Source organism: Cryptotermes secundus, unplaced genomic scaffold (assembly GCF_002891405.2).
Source record: "Cryptotermes secundus unplaced genomic scaffold, Csec_1.0 scaffold1040, whole genome shotgun sequence".
NCBI classification, from domain to species: domain Eukaryota; kingdom Metazoa; phylum Arthropoda; class Insecta; order Blattodea; family Kalotermitidae; genus Cryptotermes; species Cryptotermes secundus.
In genome coordinates, this window is record NW_019719378.1 from 1 (window position 1) to 22,622 (window position 22,622).

Below are 22,622 nucleotides of genomic sequence, written 5' to 3' on the forward strand. Positions count from 1 at the left end.
CTCCTGCACTACTCCATAATCAAAGCAAGTGGCCGATCCTTGTGCGCATGACAACTCTCTTCCCTAAGGCCTGTTGCGGAGAAGATTTGACAGCTACAGGACAACTTAGGTGACTTAGTCTGCAGCCACCTGCTCACGCTAGTTCCTCGCTTCTGGAATTTTATACTCTGAAGATGGAGGCAATACATTACTCCAAAACATCGGTTTACACTATATCTATACAGTGCCACATCCCACAAGACGGCATTCTTCACGAGTGACATTCGTTACATACCAAGACACTATATGGGAGGGGGGGTAGTAAAGTTATCCCTCTAACAGACTGTGGAGGTCCATAGAGTTGTGTGACAATGTGGCTCCCATATTTTCAAGACAATTGGCTCACAGATGTCAGTGAGGTTGTCAGCCTAATGTGCCAAGATATCCCTATAACAGATCGCGGAGACCCATAGGGTTGCGAGACATTAAAGCTCCCACATTTTCTAGACCATTGGCTCATCGATGGCGGCGAGGTTGTCAGCCTCACACACACCGGCCGCTCTTTACCCCCCATGAAAATTCCTGGTATTCATTTTTGTTAAGAGGATGAGTCGACCCCAGGGCCATAGTGCAGCTGGCAGGATCAGGTCAATTGAAAAAAATCAATGATCTCATCGGGACTTGAACCCACGACCTTCCAACTTGTAACACAGTGCCTCAACCAACTATCATACCACTACTAATATTAAACAGTAATGATTAATGTCTTTCTACTAAAACCCCTAACAAAACTGCAGTATATGATTAAATATGATGTACCATTTATGAAATTTATGAAATATTATATGCAACAATTAAAACCAATACTAAAGTGTCAATATCTCTTAATTTGAATAGGCCTATGCTGTACATAAAGAATCTGCTAATGACTCACCAGTCTCAACTTCATTCCAAGCTCCACGTTTGCCTTCTTCTTCCTGACGTTTCTTCTCTTCAGTCATTTCCCTCATCCTGCAATGTAAATTTTGTATGAGATTAGCAGAACGCAACTGCGCAGTCCAAAAATTACCAAAATTACCAAGCAAGAAACCAGCGCTGGCAGGTAACAAAGCCAAGCTTCCTACCTGCTTCATGCTGGCTTCTTGTTTCATTTATTCTTTGACTCTGAAGATTCAGGTGACATGTTCCCCGGAAATTCAGATGATACCCCAGAAGACAGAATTCTTCTGACTATACTGATCATCTTGAAACTTCTTTGCCATAATATCTTTTTAATATCATAGTATGCTTTAAAGTTACGGATCCATTAGAAACATACTCTCACTCTGCCAAGCAATGTACACCTGCCAAAGTAATTCTGAGTTTGCAGTGAGAATACTGTTACAATTAACATTCAATTCACTTTGCAATGAATAAAATTACAAGAACTATTGGTTTTTCATTTAGTCATGTTCTGAGCTATTTACTCATCCTTATTTCAATTTCACATATAATTCCTAGTAGCATCTTTCCTACCCTTGTATCATGCACATGGCACAGGGAGAAAAAAGAAATAAAAGATGGGGAGGGGGGGAAACTGGATTTGAGATTCTTGTAGAGGAGATTAAGAAAGGCACTATCTTCTGGGAAGTAACATCCTGTAAGTCCACTGCCATTCCTTCAAAATGCTTATGGACCTTATCACATTATACAGCATTTCATTCCAGAAGGTACCATGTGCCAAGAAGAAGAAAAAGGTTCTACCATCTCAACTATCACATTCTTATTGTATAACGAGTGCTTTCATTCCTAGGATTTCTGTTGGATGTTTCCAGTTAAGTAATTTATTTATCCATTATCATGGAATTCAACTGTAATTAAAATATATTCTAATTCTGTTGCAGCTGCAGTAAATAACTGTAGATGGGCAATGGACTGCATCTATTCTTGACACATGCTAAATCAAAGTGCCTTACCAAGTGTTCATGTATCTGCAGATGGTTATTTTGCACTCACAAGTAGTTCCTGAGCATCCTCATCCCTGTTGCCAGCCAGACCATAAATGGGGACATCACCCAACGTACGGCAGAATTCTGCGGTAGCATTCAGCACAATGGAACCACGTTCCGAGTTTCTCTCCAGTACTGACTCTGCCACCTACAAACATCACAAATCACAAACAGTTAAATTATGTAGCTATACAGCATTCTGTTTTGAAGTATCCATAAATGGAAAGCTGTCCCTGTGCTTAATTGGTTATGCTCTAGATGGAGGTGAGTGGCCAGTTCCATGCCACTCCCACACCCGGGGAAACAACCCCAAGTGTCTATTTGACAAGAGGCCATAAAAGGTCTCAATAACCAAAATACACGAAAGGATGATAGTATATAAAAGGTAGAGCTCTGCCTGTAATAGGCCGTGGAGGCCCACTGGGGTGCGAGACGTTGAGACTCCCATACCTTCTTGACAATAAGCTCACAGATGGCAGTGAGGTTGTCAGCCTTACATGCCGGCCACCCTTTACCCCCCAAGAATATTCCTGGTACTTATTTCTGTTAAAGGGTGAGTTGACCCCAGGGTCATAGTGTGACTGGATGGATTCGGTCAATCTAAAAATCCAATTACCTAACTGGGAATCGAACCCATGACCTTTCAGTTTGTAGCACAGTAAGAAAGGATGATGATATTACTTAAATGTGAAGATATGATTTACTGGTTTGAGGTCCACCACAACAAACTGTGAGAGAAACAATTTAATAGCCCTCAGGTTAAATTACAATATAGTTTCTCTAGGGTACAATGGTTTTGTAAAGTAACCAAGGAGGAAACATCATAATGAATTTTACTACAAGGTTCTGTGCAACATCTTATAACTGGAACATATGGAGATACTGTGTAGGAACTAAACATGGCATAGGATTCTGTAGCTACGGACAATTTCATCACCTCTCCCCATCTATCCATAGGGCTGCTCCTCTCTTGTCTCAGGGAGAAAAGCAGAGAGGCAGGTAAGGGGAAGATGGCCCTGACTGAACAAGAGAAATGACCCTTACTACAGCCAGACATTTGTGAGAAGGATTAAAAAGGAAATCTGCCGATGTTATGTACCTTTTCTACGTTGTTCTTTGATTCTGCAACAGCCTCCTGCAGCTTCAGTCTCCATGCTTTCTTGATGACCGTCTGTAGGTCCAGTTCGCTGTCATCGGGCTCAATCTTGATGTTGGACAGAATCTCTTCTGGTGCTGAAAGGTGTCCAATTATTAATAACATTCAAAACTGCTCCTGCACCACATTTCCTTTCATGATTTCACAACACACTTCGTAGCGGAAATTATATAGTACCAAATGGCTGATGATTAGTAAATAATGTATTCAAAAGTCTTGGTGCTTGTCACCTGGTTAGGGATACTAAGTCCTATCAACATTTGCCTGGTGGTACTGTGAAAAACCATGAAAAAAACCTAAGTCAAATTAGCCAGATGTTCCAGCGTAGATTCATGAACACAAGAACGTAGTTCCGGCCCACCCCCCCCCCCTCCCCCCCTTTTTTTTTTTTTTAGTTCGAACTGTGAAAGTAACGTGAGTCTGTACTTACGATACGATTGGGCGTGTTTATCTCTTCTTGTAGCAGTTCAACAATTTTTTGTGCTGATCTGAGTTCTATTTTAAATTTATGACAACAAGCACTCGTTACTTCACTTGTTTAACTACTATCATTGATGAAAACTTGAATGTCATCACCGTCATCACTATTATCACTTAACGAACTGCCATTTTGGATATCACGAACGATCACTAATTCACTAAGAGTTGGTTATGATCGGTAATGTTCGATGGATCGATGGTGATCGATCTCAGGAATTTCATATGCAGCTCCTAATAATTTTGTAGAAACACCAGAATTATTCAACTTATAAAATAATTTATACTCAACTTCACACAGCTCTCGTGTGCTGAGTTCCATTAATCTACAATAACAAGAACAGAATTAATTTTGTACTTTGATCAAAGATAATGCAATATTTGTAAATTTTAAACTAGATCGATAGCTCAGTCGGTATAGCGACAGGCTACATGCTGAATGATTCTGGGCTTCCTCGGTTTGCAGCCCATCACCACATTCGTATTCGGCCGTGGACACGACGTCTTTTTTTTTTTTTAACTGTAAGGAGAAAAGTAGCTACAAGAGAGGCCTAGGCAGTGCCCATCCGGCCGTGACACAATGTCTGAGAATTATGCAGTTGTTCTGCCATCTACAGGATAATAGGGAAATCAGTCATATTAATGTGTTAGTAGATGTCGCCAATAGGTGATCTATCTGTGTGCATATAAAGGTTTGATTGGAATGTTTCATATTCAACAGTTAATTCTGGAATTGAAAGTACCGGATAATTATGAATCACTAACTAGTTACTAGGATTAATTCATCAAGAAACTATTATAAAGGCTCTGTCTGCCTCTGTGTGTCCAGAAGTGTCAGTAGTGTGTTAGGGATATCTAAATTCTTAACATCATAGGTAAATTTGTGCGTGTGGCTAGGGACATCTACGACGAGAACATTACTAAACATTCACCATACGAACCAGTTTTTTATTTATTCTGGTTCTCGTAATACCTCTGTATATTATTAATCCGCAATTGCCGTTTAATATTAAGAGCATCATATATCGTTTTGTAGTACGGTGAACACCGATTTATGTTGGTGGTATTGTCTACGACGATCATTGTTCGATCATCGTTGATGTTCAGTGATACCTTGTATCGTGGTCCTCGTGTGGGTTGTAAATGAGCGTAAATGAGAGTGTGGTATTTATAGGTTTGAAGGTATATAAATATATGTGTACTGATAACTGTAATCATAATACTAAATTATTTGATTATTGTGTTTTATGTTATCAAAAATAGTAATTGAGTGGTAACGATACTTATTGTCTAGCCAATGACATTGTGATTTGTATTTTCAGAAGGAAGCTTTCGGTCGCATAGGTTACCTTTCAATTAAGTATAAAAATGGTAAGTATCAACGGTTAATTCATTTTGGATGCAGTCGCTTCTGACTTGACTGGTCGTATGAAGTATATCATGTTTTAAATGTGGTTTTTAGCTCTATCCGGAAGTCGGTAATTTGATATTGGTTCCTACCTGTTTCCTTACAGCCACGTGAAATTAAAGAAATAAAGGACTTTCTGCTAAAAGCAAGAAGAAAAGATGCCAAATGTAAGTACATAGTAATGAATTTTGCATGCCTAGTCAGTATGCTTTTAGTTTATGGTTGTAATGTAACTTTGATATTACGTTCTGTTTTCTTTTTAACCTGTTGCAGAGGTCCTTGCGATCAGAGTAAGTTACTAATTTTGCAGTTGTGATTATTTATGCTGTTGCACTTCCTGCGTTGCTGTGTGTTGTGCAAAATCCCTTATGCATTGTGTAGTTTCACTTTAGATTATTTCCAGGAAAAAATTCAAATCTCAAGTTTTGGATAGTTTTGTAGTGTAACAACGTTGTCATTAACTTAATAGAATTAAGTGGTAGAATGATTTGTGTATATTGAACTCCATTGCAGCTGTGAAGATTAAGAAGAATCCAGAAAATGTGAAATTTAAAGTTCGCTGCTCAAGGTTTCTGTATACACTTGTCATCACAGACAAAGAGAAGGCAGAAAAGTTGAAACAGTCACTACCACCTGGTGAGTATCCATTAGTGTAAATACTTGATTCTTAAGTGATGAAGTGATGGGACGAGTGAGAAGTATTTGATGTATTCACTGTGAAGTTAATTATGATGAAAATAATAATGAATTTCCTTCCACCTGAAGTTGTGGTGACTGGCTTGTTTTTGTGCAGCCCTCTCATGTGGTAGTTTACCATGTATTGTACAGTCGACTACATAATAAGGTACTAACACATCATATACCAGTCTCTTGTTATATGCCCTTCTTATACTTCAAGAGCAGCAAATCAGAAGGTTTTAGAATAATTATATTGTTAATAATCAGGAGTTACGGGAATAGTTGCTATCAGGTAGTGGATATTTTGAGTGATGGACCAAAGAGTATTTCTGTGAAAAACCATTCAGTGACTTTTGTTCCATCAATGCAGAGTGTCATAACAGTCGTCATATGCATACAACTCTAGATACTGACCAACATAATTATTATTACAGTATCAGTAATCTGTATTTATGGGTACATTATGAGATACAATTTTAATAATAACCTGTAATTTACCTGCATCTTAGAACCATCTAGTGAGATAACCAATCAGGAAGAGTGTATTACTCATACTCTGTGATAGTAGTACATTGTCCAGTAGCATACCAGATGCCTCACAAGCTTTTGCATTTGTTGGCATCAGGATTAAACTTGAGTATGCAGTAGGTGCACTCATGTGTCAATTATTATGGGGGTGAATGAATCTTGATAATTTAATCATAAACTACAGTTTGCTTTGGTAAAATTGTGTAAAAGTGATGAACATTAGCAAATTTTATAAGTACCAAATTGGGGAATTTCAAAAATGAGTTTTCTTAACTACTGAAAAGTATTATACAATTCTGTTCTAATCCGAAAGTATAATTATAATTTTTAGTATAGTTAGTACACTGTATGACTTTTAAACCGGGGTTTTTTTTTGGGGGGGGGTTTGTTTTTGCATCTTCAGAATGTTGCTTCATCTGTTCTGAGGATGGGAGCTGTATCTGAGAGACCAAAACTGATGAAGCTATAGAAATAGCAATGAAATAGTGGTTCAAATATATGACAGTTTGTGGTGAAAGTTTGCACCCAGACCGTAAAAGTTGTTGAAGCCCTTTATAATGAGATTTATAACAGGGAAAATTTGATGATGTAATAAGTACTCCTTATAGGCAGTTTAGAACCTGGAACGTAATTACTCCAGAAGTGAAAAACATCATTTGGAGTTGCAAAAACTTAAATGAAAATATGTTTTTTTAATGGCATTAATAGCTGTTGACCACCTCTGATCTAGTGGTCAGAGTTCCTGGCCACAGATCCAGAGGTCCCGGGCTCAAGCCCTGGCACTACCAGATTTTACGAGAAGTAGTGGGTCTGAAACAGGGCCCACTCAGACTTGTAAGAATAATTAAGGAGCTATTTCAAGGAAATAGGGGCTCTGGTCTAGAATAATTGCCATGGGGGCAATGCGACACCCTCTATCTGCAAAAGTTGACACTAACTTTGCTAACAAGCGGCGGTCACTTGGTCGGTGCAATTTGCTTGCAGACTACAGCCCATAGAGTTTTAGTTTTCATTAATAGCTGTTGCATAATGCTTGAAGTATATGTGAATCCCGCTGTCAGAATTGAGACCATTATGTGAAAGAAAGGGATTAATGTTTAAATAACAGTGGATACTCTTTCTTTGAATACTGTGATAGTGGGAAATTGTCTGTATGGTACCAAACATCAAACAATTAAGGTGCCTGTGTGGCCTTGAACAAGATTGATTATCCTCTCAGAATTAATATAGCCCATGCAGCCTTCTCGCTCTCTCTGTCACAAGGCCAGTGGTACTGTTCTGATCTTCCAGTCTCTGCAGCACTGCTATGTGGGAAATGCTGTATACAGGACTGAGCTTGAGTATTTCTGTATTTTCTCCATGGGAATGCAATTTCTTGAAAAATGATATAATGCAACATGTATTAAATTACTTAGTACTGCTGAAACACAATCTGTGTAAGTACATCTCGCCAGAATATGCTACTGCTGTGGGTTTGCCAGTTTGGTTCCTGTGAGAAGACTTGTATTTTATGAGTCTTTCAGATAACACTGTGCAGGAAATATGGATAGGAGGAGGTGACCTCTTGCCATATATTGTGTCAGTGCCCAGCTCTGGCTGAGCATGGAATTAAGATCTTTGGCTCTGCATGGTTGGAGCCAGTATACATATGCATATTAGTATGGTCACAGTCAAACATGTTCTGGCTGTAGCATTCAGGACAGGGCTCTTTTGAAGGGTCATGATGATAGCAGGGTACACAATGGAGGCAGTACTGGCCTGAATGCTAGATGTACTGAAGACACACTGGATAGTAGGGACCATTTGTGATTGAATGATCATGGAATACACACATGATGAATACTGCAGCATGCTTTTAACCCTTGGTACCTGTAATAGAGAAGGTGGTGCTGGATGGGAGTACACATTATTCTGGTCTGTACTATCTAGGTACATGTTTCAGTGATTGGAGCAGTGCCTCCATTAGACAGGAAATGTAGTGCTCATGGCATATGTGAAGACAAGTTACCCACGGACCATACATGCACAAGCAGGTGAAGGTGGCACAATTGCAGCTGTGCAATGAAACCTGTGGAGAAGCTCATGCAATATTGCACATGAGTTGAGACTGTCCCACCTGAGGCTTCTGAAATTACTTCATGATGATCACGTGTATCCATGCAGTGCATGTGTGTTTCCAGATAATTGACCTCTATGGATGCAATTTTGAAAGTGTCTGTGATGTAACACACTGAGGATGAGCTCTTTTACATGATATCTGTGGCCAGAAAAAGAGCATGTTTTAACACATGATGATGTGTCCAGCATCCACAGCAGTCACCTCTGACCATGAGATAATTCTTGCGCAGTCTGCGAATGTAGGTATCGAGTCTGCTTCAGCATCAGCATTTGGGCTAGAATTGTCAGGGACTTTGTTATGGACCCTCACTTGCTACTTGACTGCTCAGTGGTATCATGATTTCTGGAAAATGCTTTACTGTGGCTGCTTGAAGATTTTGGTGAGGCAGAGGTTGTGGTTAGCATGATGGAGCTCCAGTACACTATGGGGAAGATGTTGAGCTGTGGTTGCATGCAGCATAACCAGGAAGGTGAATTGGACATTGTGGACCGATTGCATGGACTCTTTTGTTTGGTGGAAGTGATTGATTTCATCCTTTTGGGACTCCTGAAGGAACGCATTTATGCATTCCCTCCCAGGACTGTTGAAGATCTCAAAGGCAAGACTTCATGCAGCTGTGACACTGGTTGATACCAGGATGTTAAGGTGTGTTTGAGTGATTGCTGTGCAATGCACTGCCATCTACTTTAAAACGGAAGGGAGATACACCTATTGTAAGCATGAGGCACCAATGATTTGATCAGTTGATAGCTTGTACTTTGGATGGTGAAATTTATCTTAAAACTAAACATCATGGGACATGTTGAACTGCATTTTAAGTATTTTTGACACAGTATGATACCAAGGAGAGCTCATATGCAAATTTCATTTAACCTTGTGTACAAACCTTTTCACAGAATTTAAGCATGTGTTAACAGGTTGTGCAATTTTACTATTAGTTTACAAGCTCCTGAAACATCACCAAAGTAAACAGAAGCCCTATTTACATATTTCCTTCCCCGGCACCTAAAATGTGTTGAGAGTTGTGCAAAAGAGATTTATAATTCCATAGGGCATGTAAATAAGGACTAGTTAAATGATTTTTTTTTAAGCTGAGCTAGTGAACATCTTTTATGGATAGTTTGGTCAAAATGAATCATTCATCTTCACCTGGGTTTGTTCCTGTACCTCTTGATGCATGCAAATAGAAGTCACCTATTCTGAGACCCTACAAGGAATGCCTACCAAAATTCATTTTGCTCAAACTCTGAAAATTTATGTACTATGAATAGATTGTTGTAAATAATTACTTAAAGGTCACCATGTCATCTAGGAATGAAAGGAATGCCCAGGGTGAATATACCACCTGTAACCCAATAAAGGAACTTAGGGATATTATACTGTGTTTTCAGTACCTATTTTGTTGTGTTGTCATTGGCCTGAGTAGATAATTTAAACATGTTCCTTACCAGAAGAGAGTTTGTCCTGTGACGTGACAACAGTAACCAAAGTCGCAGTTTGTCCTGTAGATAACAACAGAAGCTGTAAGAATGTCACTTCTTAGAGTTGTGTAACCAGTTTGTAAGATGGGACCCATCTGAGTGAAATAGAATAGCCAGGTCGGGGAAGTTGAAAATTTGTTTCTCCATAGGAAAGACTTCTGGAACCATTCTAACAGGAGACCGGTATAGGGGGATGGAATAGCCAGGACCACCCCTGTAAGGTGGTGAATGTTGTGAATGCACCAGGCCACACACTTCAGTGGAGAATGTTTGAAAATATTTAGAATGTTTTCTTTATTATTGCTTGTAGTGCATAATGCATTGCTCCAACACAAAAGGTCCTGTTATTCAAATGTGTTTGATATTATAAATTACGTTAGTACCCATACACTTGATGGAGAATCTGAACACCTGCATTGATCACGTTGCATAATGTCTTGTACCCCCAGAGGATGTTCATGGGAACAGCTGTCTTCCTGCACATGTAGTGAGAGGGCTGGAGATGGAAGCTACTGTTCTCTTTCTGTGCATGTTCTTGATGGGCCCAGATGTGCTGTGTTGTCAGTAGTGCTCATATGATTAGCAAAGAATAGAAATCAGTGGCTAAGCCACATTGCCAGGTGTGTTTGTGTTAAGACTAAAGAAGATTAAGAAAATGCTTGATCGAACTGTTATGTTAGGATCGTACTTGTCACACCAGACTTCTGTTGTAGTCAGTATGTTGTACAGTGATATGGTATCATCCTTGCTGGAGTTGCATGAGTTGCTTTATAATATATGCCATGTAAACTTGACTGCCTATTATAAACACATACTTTTCTTTCGTAAGCATATAAACGTCTGTTCTTGATGTGTGTAGGTGGTGAAAGACTATGCAGTGAGCTCAGTTATGATTTGAATGAGTTTCTGTTGAATCGTTCCAAGATGTGACATGAAATAAACTAAAAACTACAGCACTAGTGTCTGAAAGAAAGCAACCAATTAAGATAACAGGCACCTGTGAATTTCTTTTAGTCGTCATGTGAGTTTCCAGCAAAAACATTAGAAGCTGTGGCTTCAGAGGGTGGAAAAACTTACTGATAGACTATTTGTTGTACATTTTAAGATATGGACTACACAGACAATTTTGCGAGGCCACCTGCGCTATATCTTTCTTGGTGACTTTTTTGAATAGAAAGCAGCTATGTAGATGGTACAAACATAGTTCAGGTCTTAGATCTTCCTATTGTCTATCTTTAGAGTTGAATGGATATTTTAAAATAACTCTTTTGACTTCTGCTCACAGGCCTTGTAACAGCTTGGACAATTATTTGATGAGACAAAAGAAAAGTGGATAACAAGTCCATAGATGAAATACCATGAGAAATATATCACATTTGGAATTCCTCTTTAGAGGCCCTCTCAAAGTCTGTACCCACAATAGTAAGCTACGTATTTTGCATGAGGTGAAAGAAATATCTCAAACCATTTCCAACATTTTGTTCATCACATAGGGCTGTGTGCGGTTTTAAGTAAAGAACAGTGTTCATTTTTCATAATAAATTGATTGTACATGTATCATCAGCCCACTTAATACTCTCTTTTTTTTTTATTCTGTTCACAATTCCATTTACCCATACTTTATGAGTGTCATGGATTCTCAACAAAGTGATCACTTTATATGTATATTTGTCATAATTGTTATCTTTTTCTTTTGTTTCAGGTCTTCAAGTGAAGGAAGTAAAATGAGCTGTGTATTTTGAACAATAAAATCTATTCATTCTTATGAGCGTGTTTTAATCAACTTACCTATTTTCCAACAGTGGTCCTGTTTTATAAATAAAGTGCTGTTCATTTGAACTATAAATAACCTTGTATATCTGAGTATTCAAATGTCCAAATAGGATTTCAAATGAATGGCTGTGGATTGAATTTGTGGCTTTGTTGTGTCAGGATCTTGCAAGTATACTCTATACTTCAAGGGTTTTGAATTAAACTGACACATTTAACCTCACAAATTTATTGCTCCTATAGTATGATTCATTTCTTTTTAGTTCTGTTTGAAGAATGTGGTAAATTATTTAAGTTACATTATACAGTAATTTATTATTCCAGTGCCATAGTGTATGGTTAACAATTTTTGGGGGGGACTATTACTTTGAACACAAAACTGTTCAAAGCAAACTGCGGGAATATAATGTGGCTAGGAGGATAGTAATTGAATAACAATTTTTTTTTTAAAGGAGGATGTGTAGTGCATGTGAATAATATAAAAGTAGGTAACAATGGATTCATCTGGTTTAGGATAGGGCCCAATGGTTGGGTTCTGTGGACATGATAAGAAGCCTGGGTCCCTTACATTGAGGGGAATATTTGAATAGTCTGATCATGGTATTATGTAATAAAGGTATTGGTTTGATCTGGACAATAAACAAAACTATGCACTGCAGCAATCCCTTCAAGAAGTACTGAAGAAACAGGTCCAACATAATACCATTTATGCTTTGGTTTAAAAATTTTGAGCATGTCAAAATTATGTGGGAGTGCACACACAAAGAATCAATTGACTATCCAGTCTTAAGCCACTAAATGTTTTTGCTGAAGGCATATTAATTTGTAATGTATTTAATTCTGTATTAATCATAATGTACAGACTACTTGCACTGTTGCATTTAAAATAAACTAATCTCAGCATTGCTAATATAAAATCAATTTATATTCAAAAGTCAGTTGTCAGAAAGTTTGAAGAGAGCTGAAATTAAAGACTATCAAGTTCCCTGGTTAGCCATTCTTTTAAGAAGTAAATATTTGTAACATGTAATGTTGGTTACACTGTTTGTGTGTATGACAATATGACATTTATATTTCACCTCAGTTGCATCTCAATATGTAATGATAAATTGTAAGCTTCAAGGTTCTATACCTACCACAGAAAGGGGAGCTTAATTCTCTTCAGGCTCAGGTAAGGAATTCTTTGAGTGCTTACCACTGTGTTCAAGATTCTGTTCTGCTTCAGCTTTGTACTCCCAGGCTTATTAAGAAACAAACTGTGCACAGTGTCCACACTAGCTCTGGGGCCAACACAGCCTCTTATCCAGTGGGTATTGGGAGTTTTTCCCAGGGGCTAAAGTGTTCTGGGGCATGAAGCTGACCACACATCTCCAGCTACTGCTGAGGTCAAGAGTGGTGGAGCTATACCTTCACTCCCACTCACATCTTCATGGCATATTGGTTAAATAAGCACAAGGACAACTTTACCTTTTTACAGATTCATATAATAGTAAAGCAGGTGGTGTGTGCAGATACAGTTGTCTTTACCCAGTAAAAGGTCAGCAGACTGCACTGACACAATTTCAGAAAAGTTGCTCAAGAAGTATTATCATCATCATTATGGGTCTGAGCCCTTCTTGAGGTGCCGCCAATTGTGCAGCTACTCAAGAACTTCCCAGCATTTTACAGAACCAGAAGTTCATTACCATGTTCACAAGAGACTTCCACTGGTCCCAATCCTGAGCCAGACCAATCCAATCCTATCTCTAAGATTGCAGAAGGATGAAATGTAAAATTCGCCAGTGGCCCTTCCTTATCGTAGTCGCAATATGGAAACATTGTTAGCAAGTATATAAATGTGACTGTTCTTGAAGGCAAGAGGATGATCACAGGGCTTGAACTAAATAATAATGAACATCTCCCCAACTTATTATCTTAGTATCAGGGACCTACCGAACATGCCCCAGTTCCCAAGAGGTCCATGCTTGACATTGAGGCAACAGAATAGCGATCATAGCGATACACTGCTTTCAGTGAACTGCTCGGTACTCATTGTCAGGAAGGAAGGAAATGTTTTGATAGTGTGGGGTGGGGGAGGGCTTAGGGGCCCTCTTGCTTTGGAACTAAAGTCCTGATAGGGCAGGACTTACAGGCCCTCTGGAATGGACATGAACAGTATCTCGTCCTACCGAACACGATAAAATTAACATCAGCTGGCGGTTTATTTTACATAATATTCTTATTCTTATTTTATGGCGAGCGACTTCTTGATAACTTAAACGTGGGTGCACGAAGCCCTGTAACGTACGTCATTTTATGTAGGATCATAAATACAGTAAAGTGATGAACCCTCGCATTTCGTAAAAGTGGGGATGTTCTGATGGGCAGGATAATTACCAATTTCTCTAGATGGCCCTGCATGTTGTATCTACGTTGGTGTTCATCTGACATGAGCTGGTTCTGAAGTCCCGCCTCCCTGGCACAGTTCTAATCCCAAAACGAGATTTTTCAACTGAGTTTCATTTCCAGAACCTCTGGAGTCGAACCTAGGTCTATATCGTGCCGTTCCAAGACGCTTACACAAAGCGTGGTGCAGCAGAATAAAAGCAGTAGAATGTTATGAAGAGATAATGAATGTATTTAGATGAGGTAGCCCTCAGATTCGAACTCAGGCCATTTGAATGCTGTTAAGTACATCTACAATTTTTGCCCGCGTAAGTTTGGAATTTTATAGCTAACAACCATACATTCATATAAAAAAACTCCATTTTAGGTATGGAATTTCTGTTTACTCATCCGAGGTAAAGAATCCGCCATATTGTCTATTTATAACCTCATAGTAACCTTGAAGTATTTAGGCGGGGAGGAGGCGGTGATAAGCTGGCGCGTGGCTGAATCGTCATTCGCTTGTTTTATGTCCAGCAGATTTGTTACGTCATTATGCCCGTCAGATTTGTTACGTCACGTTTTCCAGTGTCGGACTGTACACATTAACATAGCGACAGTTTCACCCCAGAAAATATCCTATTAATAACAATGGAAGGAACTTAATAATTATGAGTATATTAAACTACAAAACTACTTTCTTGTTGCCGTATTCTTACTGCATAACGTAATGAAGGCTTATAGAAGGTGTGAAGACAAATCTTCATGCATTCTAAATGTTGAGATGAGCGGTCANAGCTGGCGCGTGGCTGAATCGTCATTCGCTTGTTTTATGTCCAGCAGATTTGTTACGTCATTATGCCCGTCAGATTTGTTACGTCACGTTTTCCAGTGTCGGACTGTACACATTAACATAGCGACAGTTTCACCCCAGAAAATATCCTATTAATAACAATGGAAGGAACTTAATAATTATGAGTATATTAAACTACAAAACTACTTTCTTGTTGCCGTATTCTTACTGCATAACGTAATGAAGGCTTATAGAAGGTGTGAAGACAAATCTTCATGCATTCTAAATGTTGAGATGAGCGGTCAGCTTCAGCCTGTCATAGCTCTACCCTAGTAAAATATACATTTGCCTGTTCACTCAATTCTTTTATGAAGCTTATCTTTTTCCTGATGTGGCTATTTGTCGGTTCATTGGTTCGTATATTAACGAACGGCGGTATGTTTGTGAATGGGTTTATTAGAGATGATATGGGATTGCCGTGGTCGATATAAATGATCCATACTGTCATTCGAACGAAGGGACTGGAGAACACCGCGAAAACTTCTATCGGGATAGTTCATCTTACGATCGAGCTTAGAAACAGCGACCTCACGAATCAGAAGCAAAGCAAACTAACCACCAGACTATGACACTCGACACAGGCAATACTCAGTACAATGGACAGAAACATCCTTTACCCACGCCAGGGTTTGAACCCCCTCAGTCCTAACAGTGATTATGGCTCGGTGATCCGACAAGTTCAGTCATGCTGACAGAGGTATCTGGTTCGAGACTCTCCCGCGAGCTGTTATCCTGACAGGATGTTTCGTGCTTTTATTCCTTTCCTTCAGGACAATACTCCACAACTACGCATGTCTACATAACCTAAGGCAACAAACCAGCCACTGAACTCGGCAGTGCGTCCCCCCGCCCCCAAGATTTTTAACATTACTTAATTGTCGTCATTGTCTTGCCAGTTTTCCCTCCCTTAAATTCTATTGGGCGCCCTATTTTGAACTGCCTCCCTTCATCATTAGGAGTGAGAGCGGGGTTTTGTAACCAAATAATAATCACGATGTAATTTTACAGTTACCGAATTTTAATATGCGAAACAACGGAATTACTCCTGCATGCAGGGATATCTGAATATATGCCGTCAACTGATTTTGAGTTCACGTAAAATATTTCTTACATTCCCCCACTGCGACTGCAGGTGCATTATGGATATGAATGACGTCATGAAGATGCATCTCGGAGCGAGCCCCCGGGTTACACGACCTAAGGCGGCAGAGAGCTGTTGCGCGCGCAGGGATGAGTACTGTTAGGTGCCGGTCAGCAAGTTTTTTCAATATTTTGTGTGGAAAATTAGTGTCCAGGGCCGTAAGTTGTGTTAATTAGACATCTTTCAGGTACGTGTGACTTCGTATTAATGCGGTGAAATTAAATGTCGCCTAAAAGTATCAAAAAATGACTTTTGTAAAGTTCACTTGTTGCGCAACGTGTGTTGGTACCACCAGTTACGTTATGTTTAATAAATAGTAAAGAAGTGACGTTCATTGTAACTTCGACAATAATTCCTTAAATTCTGCAATCGTAGTTACTTATTAAATTGCATATTACAAGATTGTGAACTGCGTAATCACTACTAAAATATTCGTTCATTAGCATGAACTGCTAGTTGCAAAGTTCATAGCCATTTGGGCGCCACTTTTCGTAATGAAAGAAAGTGTTAAATAACAGACGAATTGGAAACTAATAATTTATTTTTAAGTTCATTAACCTTTGTTTGTCAAATTTCCAGTTGCATCGAGCCTATTAGTGACCGTAAAAACGCGTAATTATAAATTTACGACTTGTGCAAATAAATGTGGCGCCTTAACTGCAACCACAGGCAGACATTTTGGATTTTTATTTTGGCGGGAACATGGATATAAAAGTAATATAAATTAAAATATTAGACATTAACAATTGCAGTGACTAATAAAATTTAAGGTAATTTTGTTACCAGATTATATTGTCAGACATTTAGACGCATATATTGCTCACCATAATTAAATAATTATTATTTATTAAATATATAAATTATCCCGCCTTCTAATGCAAAAAACCTGAAGCCATTTTTGTTTTGTGCATTGTCATTGCTTGTATTGCAGCCATTTTCTACCACCAATGACGTAATATTCCAGGGCTCAGCACTGTACCTTCCATTTTTACCGACATTTTCGTGATTCTTTTGCTCAGTTTATTTAGCACTGGCTGGTCATGACCCCTTTCTCCCACATTTATTCCATTTGCCCATTCATATCTTATTTAAATTAGAAAAGTTAATTATTATATAGTTATATAGCAAAGCCAGTTTCTTATTTTGTATTTGGTATAGGTACCCAAGATACTTTGAGAATAACATTTAGGATCCCACATAATGGGATTATTTCTAATTAGTCTTTAATTACAATTATAATAACACAGGTTACTTGGAGAATAACATTTAGGATCCCACTTAATGGGATTATTTATAATTAACATTAAATTGTAATTATTATTTCTGAGGGTTAGTAGGAAACAGAAGCGCCGAAGAGTTCTGAGAAAGTCAGTTTATTATAGAGTTGGTATATGAAAGATGAACCAGCGAAACGTAACAGTAGTTACGACAGGTTGGCGAGAATGACAGTAAATGTAAGTGCTCCATCTCGTGACATGGGCCCAAATGTGAGGCGGAAATGCCCACTCAGTACATTCGTGATCTTCTATTGCATAAATGCAGATATCATGGTTACCAGTAGCTGAGCATTATTTTTATTGTTCATTTATAATTACTGTGAATTATTTTTTACTTGTCAGTTAGAAACCCCTTGACAGTATTTACAATGATTTTATATTTCCAAGCTATCTTGACAGAGTTTTAATGATTTTCTCAGTTCTTCCTGGATAGCTTGAATCGGCCACGGCAATGCCCTTCCCCCATGCTTTCAAATCATCTTACATAGCCCCCTTCACTGTACAACCAATGTCCCTCTCTCAATTTGGCCTCTTCTGGCCATCAAAGGCAGAATTTCATATCTGTTGTCTCTTGTACAAGGAAACGTCAGTTCCTGTCTACCAAACTGCACGGCGAGACCTCAAAAAGAAATTAATGTAAGTCTGCATAAGCATTTTCTTGCTTTAAGTTGCTGTTTTGTGTGTTCCGTTTGCTTCTCTGAGCAGTTTCTGTTGGCATATTTTTCCCCCAACTTCTCTTATCGTGCTTCTTCATCCGTTTGAAGCACAGTGGTAATTATATGTACCATCTTCATTAACACCAGTAACAGTGAATTTTGCTAACATTGTGTAATTACGCATTTCATATGATTGTTACAATAAGCAGACATTGTTTTCCCAAAACAGCATTAACAGGTTGCTCTTGTAATGAAGATGTGGTGCGGTTTCTGTGAGGTGTGGACCGAGCTTTCAAGAATTGTGTAGACGGAAGTGTGGCTTCAGAGGCTTAATGTTAGTCCTAATCCTAAGATAAGCAATTCTGCCGTTGTTCCTTCAGGCGCAGAATGGCGTAAGTTGCTGTGTGTCCCACGAAGCACATTTCTGCTCGTTTCACTGCTCTGTCAGGTTGGCTGTATCAATGTGTGCTTGTGTGGAATATCCTGCTTCTAAACCTCTGTTTACTTTGTTCAGAACTGATGTATAATTCAGCCCATATGACCGTCGGTCTTCTCCTTCACAAGGGAATTGCGCCCTTCATAACGAGAGGCTCTTGTCAGTTCCGGTTTGCTGTTACGAATGCGTATGTTAATCTGATTCTCTGTTCCCAGCAAACAGAATTGGCTTGCTTTCAGCTCGACATTATCTCACTTGCAGTTCCTACAGGGTGTTAAATAATTAATGTTGTAAATTTCTACAAGGTCTTCAGCAATTAGCATATCTCACCCCTTAGTTTGGTTGAAAACAGATACTTTATTAATAGTGCCCCATCACAATCTGTTTATCAGTACTAATTCTGATGTCTGACCACCCACAGAAGGACATTATAATACATTACAATCACACCTGGTTTATGATAAAAAATCTGTTCATCTTCTAACAAATTTTCATATCCATTTTAAAGGGGGAAAATTACGCTATTAATTCAGTCAGTCAATCTCAGCTTTCGAACTGTATGTCAGAAATAAAAAATCCTAATTTTTTAAGAAGCTACAACATTCACAATTTCAGAGACATGCAGCAAATTCTAAAACCTTGACCCTTTATTCTTAGACGGGACGTTGATGTAAGACAAGGCAAAATGGAGTTAACCATACAGGCAGGTTTAACGAAAGTCACGTCTTCGTTGTTTTACTCAAAAACTACAGACATGAAAATGTCTTAAGGAATACAGGTACCAGCAACGCAGTATGGTAAAGCGGTAACACAGTTATTAGAAGTCAAAATCCTTACCTCCCCGTCTCAGTAACTCGTTAGGGTAACTTGACCATGTGAAATTGCTTATGAAGGAAGAGATTAAAACATCAGATGCTTCCAGAATTAATCAGAGTCGCCAGCCACAAGAGCACACCCCCCCGTCACACAGTGCACAGTCCTGTGTTCACAAATCTCTCACTGTCACGTCTTTCGTTGTACCGTGCCGACCACTCCAAGTACAGAATCCATTCGCCATTGGTATGAAGATCGAAACAGTACCCACCGCGGGCCACACAAAACCGGCCGCTTTTCTCCTTCTTTTCTTTCGTGGTTTTCCTCAGTTTCAGTCTAGTTCTCTTCCTTTCCCTGACTTGCTCTTACAGAAAAGAGATGGGTACTCACCAAAGTCGCCTTCACATTAAGGGATCGCCGAGAAGCGTTAGGTTTCCCATTAGTTCTCGGGGAAGGCATTATCTTGTGCACAGAACGATCTGCTGACGTCGAGCGAGCGAGCGATTAAAGACACTCTGCTAGTTGCAGATCGTTCCTGATTGTTACTTCCTGAAGGAGAGAGGTGTCTTGGCATTGGCTGCGGTAGCGATGTAACGGGCCCTCTGAGGCAGAGCTGGGAGGGAAGGCCGTTTCTGGTGGGACGTCTGGACTAAGTGGGTAATTCCTCGCATATCCGAACCCTGCTGCTGCAGCTCGTGGGGCTAGGAGTTTGGTTAATAACTTCCGAAGTTGAAGTTTCCCAGTTCCTCTTCCAGAATATTTCTCCTGTAACTGCCTACATTTTCTTACCAGTTTCATTTCAAAGGACGAAGAAGAAACTTCAGTCCAATTGCGGGAGCTCTGGCTGAGCAGTGGGCCGGAAGGCGAAGAGACTGGATATCTAGCTCTTCCTCTTCAACACGAACAGAGGCACCGAGATAAGCCCAATGTCCGTAGAAAATAAAAAGAGCTCTTCCTGAAAGTCGATGGCGATTAAAATGCTTCAGAGATCTGCACAACCCCTCCGCTGTTATGTACCCATTTGGAGTCATACTGAAATACTTCCTGCAGGAAGACAAACCTGAGAATCTTCCCGTCTGTACTTTCCCTTGTACAGGGAACCGTTGCGGGAATCCAATTATCTCCACTTGCATTCATGTAGGTCCCTACTGTCACGGCTTGCCCTCTATCTCCGCGAATAGCAGTGCGAAATCTACAGCCAACGCCCCTTGATTACCGGAACTGTAAGTCAGTTAAGCCCTGCCTCATCCGCATTGTACAGTAAACGAGGCCGTAGCTGCCGACTCATAGCGTGCATTGTTTGTTTCAAAAGTCGGAATAAACCATCTGCGGTTTCTCTGTTAAATCTCATCAGACAGCCATAGCTGAGAAGTTCTGCTTTCCCAGAATAGAGGTAGCAACTGACCCGCAGTAACTGTTCGATCCATTGTAGCCCTCTGGGACAGACCTGGAGGGGTCCGAGGTGACGCTGCTAGTTGGTGGGGCTGGTACGGTGCCCGAAACAATTGAACGCCGAGGAACTGTCCGGGACATTTGAACGAGTGCTTTCAAAACTCTGTTGGCGTTATTACCCGCCTGGTGTTAATTACTCCCTCTAGCGTATGTGATGATGCAGCCATTCGTGCTACATTAGGGTCGTAACTGTAAAAGATATCCGATATTTAAAACTTATATCCAAAAAAAAAAGTCGTTGTGACTCGGATATTTGCTTAATTATGCTCCAGTAACGTTGAAAATATTTTAACAAACAATTATGTAAATTACAAGCAAACATCCCCCCTACAGAATGGTTTAAACGCTTTTTTAAATTATTTAAAACTATTTATTAATACGAGATGTGATGTTCCTTTGTTTTGCTGTTAGGTTATATCCATATTCTGATAATACGAATGACGTCACCTAAATATTAAACATTAAAATTGCGTCACACTTTGATATACAGGTAGAACCAATGTTATGGCAGTTCCACATACTCTCGTACAAATTACCAGCCTATCTGCTCTACTCACACACTAACGCACTAACACTTCTGTGTTCTTCCGCTTTCTCCTGCATGGCCGGCAATGCTCACGTATCTAGCATCTGTACTTAACCCGATTTGTACGACCATATGTGCCCGCTGCCATCTGCTACTTTAGATTAGGAAAACGAAACAAATTCTTTCAGATCCCTAGCCCAACTGTGCTTCAGGCGCATTGGGCATGTTAATGCATTCTCATTTTCTGAACCGATATATAATCATAAATTCGATGAAGCAAGTTTCACACATGTTTTAAAAATGAATTCTTAACAAATGAATCGTGATTGTATCAAAGGACAGCATGGATACCGTCCGGCGTGACAGAGATGCAACTAAGGATTTCCCTGTTTGAGGCTTCTAGTGTTTTGTTCGTTAGAAATTAGGGGTAGCATAAAGGGTAAATCAACTCCAAGCGGGTAATAACGCCACCAGATTTTGAAAGTACTCGTCCAAATGTCCCGGACAGTTCCTCGGAGTTTAGTTGTTTTGGACACCGCACCACGCCCACCAATTACCAGCGCACATCGGACCCCTCCAGGTCTGTCCCAGAGGGCTGCAAGGGATCGAACAGTTACTGCGGGTCAGTTGCTACCTCTGTTGCGGGAAAGCAGAACCTCTCAGCTATGGCTGTCTGATGAGATTTAACAGAGAAACCGCAGATGGTATATTCACACTTTTGAAACAAACAATGCACACTATGAGCCTGCAGCTACGGCTTCGTTTACTGTACAGCGCGGAAGAGGTAGGGCTTAACTGACTTACAGTTCCGGTAATCAAGGGGTGTTGGCTGTAGAGTTCGCACTGCTACTCGCGGAGATAGAGGGGAAGCCGTGACAGTAGGGACCTACATGAATGCAAGTGGAGGTATTTGGGTTCCCGCAACGGTTCACTGTACGAGGGAAAGTACAGACGGGAAGATTCTCGGGTTGGTCTTCCAGCAGGAAGTACTTCAGTATGACTCCATGCGGGTACATAACGCGGAGGGGTTGTGCAGAACTCTGAAGCATCTTAATCGCCATCGGCTGTCTGGAAGAGCACTTTTTATTCTCTATGGGCACTGGGCTCATCCCGGTGCCTCTGTTCATGTCGAAGAGAAAGAGCTAGATATCCAGTCTCTTCGCCTTCCTGCCCACTGCTCAGCCAGAGCTCCCTAATCGGACTGAAGTTTCTTCTTCGTCCCTTGAAATGAAACTGGTAAGGAAGTCTAGACAGTTACAGGAGGAACATTCTGGAAGAGGAACTGGGAAACTTCAACTTCGGAAGTTATTAACGAAAGTCCTAGCCCCACGAGCTGCAGCAGCAGGGTTCGGATATGCGAGGAATTACCCACTTAGTCCAGACGTCCTACCAGAAACGGCCTTCCCTCCCAGCTCTGCCTCAGAGGGCCCGTTACATCGCTACCGCAGCCAATGCCAAGACACCTCTCTACTTCAGGAAGTAACAATCAGGAACGATCTGCAATTAGCAGAGTGTCTTTA

The 22,622-nt window shown here is 40.0% G+C and overlaps 1 long non-coding RNA gene across 2 annotated transcripts; it reads right to left on the minus strand.

Moving 5' to 3' along the window:
- Positions 1-913: 913 nt before the first annotated feature.
- On the minus strand, positions 914-4,022 carry LOC111865929. Of its 2 annotated transcripts, none has more exons than XR_002843065.2 (4): positions 3,554-4,022; positions 3,067-3,200; positions 1,935-2,115; positions 914-990 (listed from the first exon to the last, which is right to left on the minus strand). It is a non-coding gene; the product is annotated as an uncharacterized LOC111865929 (long non-coding RNA). The 2 variants fall into 2 exon arrangements; XR_002843064.2 differs by having other exon boundaries at positions 1,975-2,115; positions 3,554-4,017.
- Between the last annotated feature and the right edge of the window lie 18,600 nt (positions 4,023-22,622).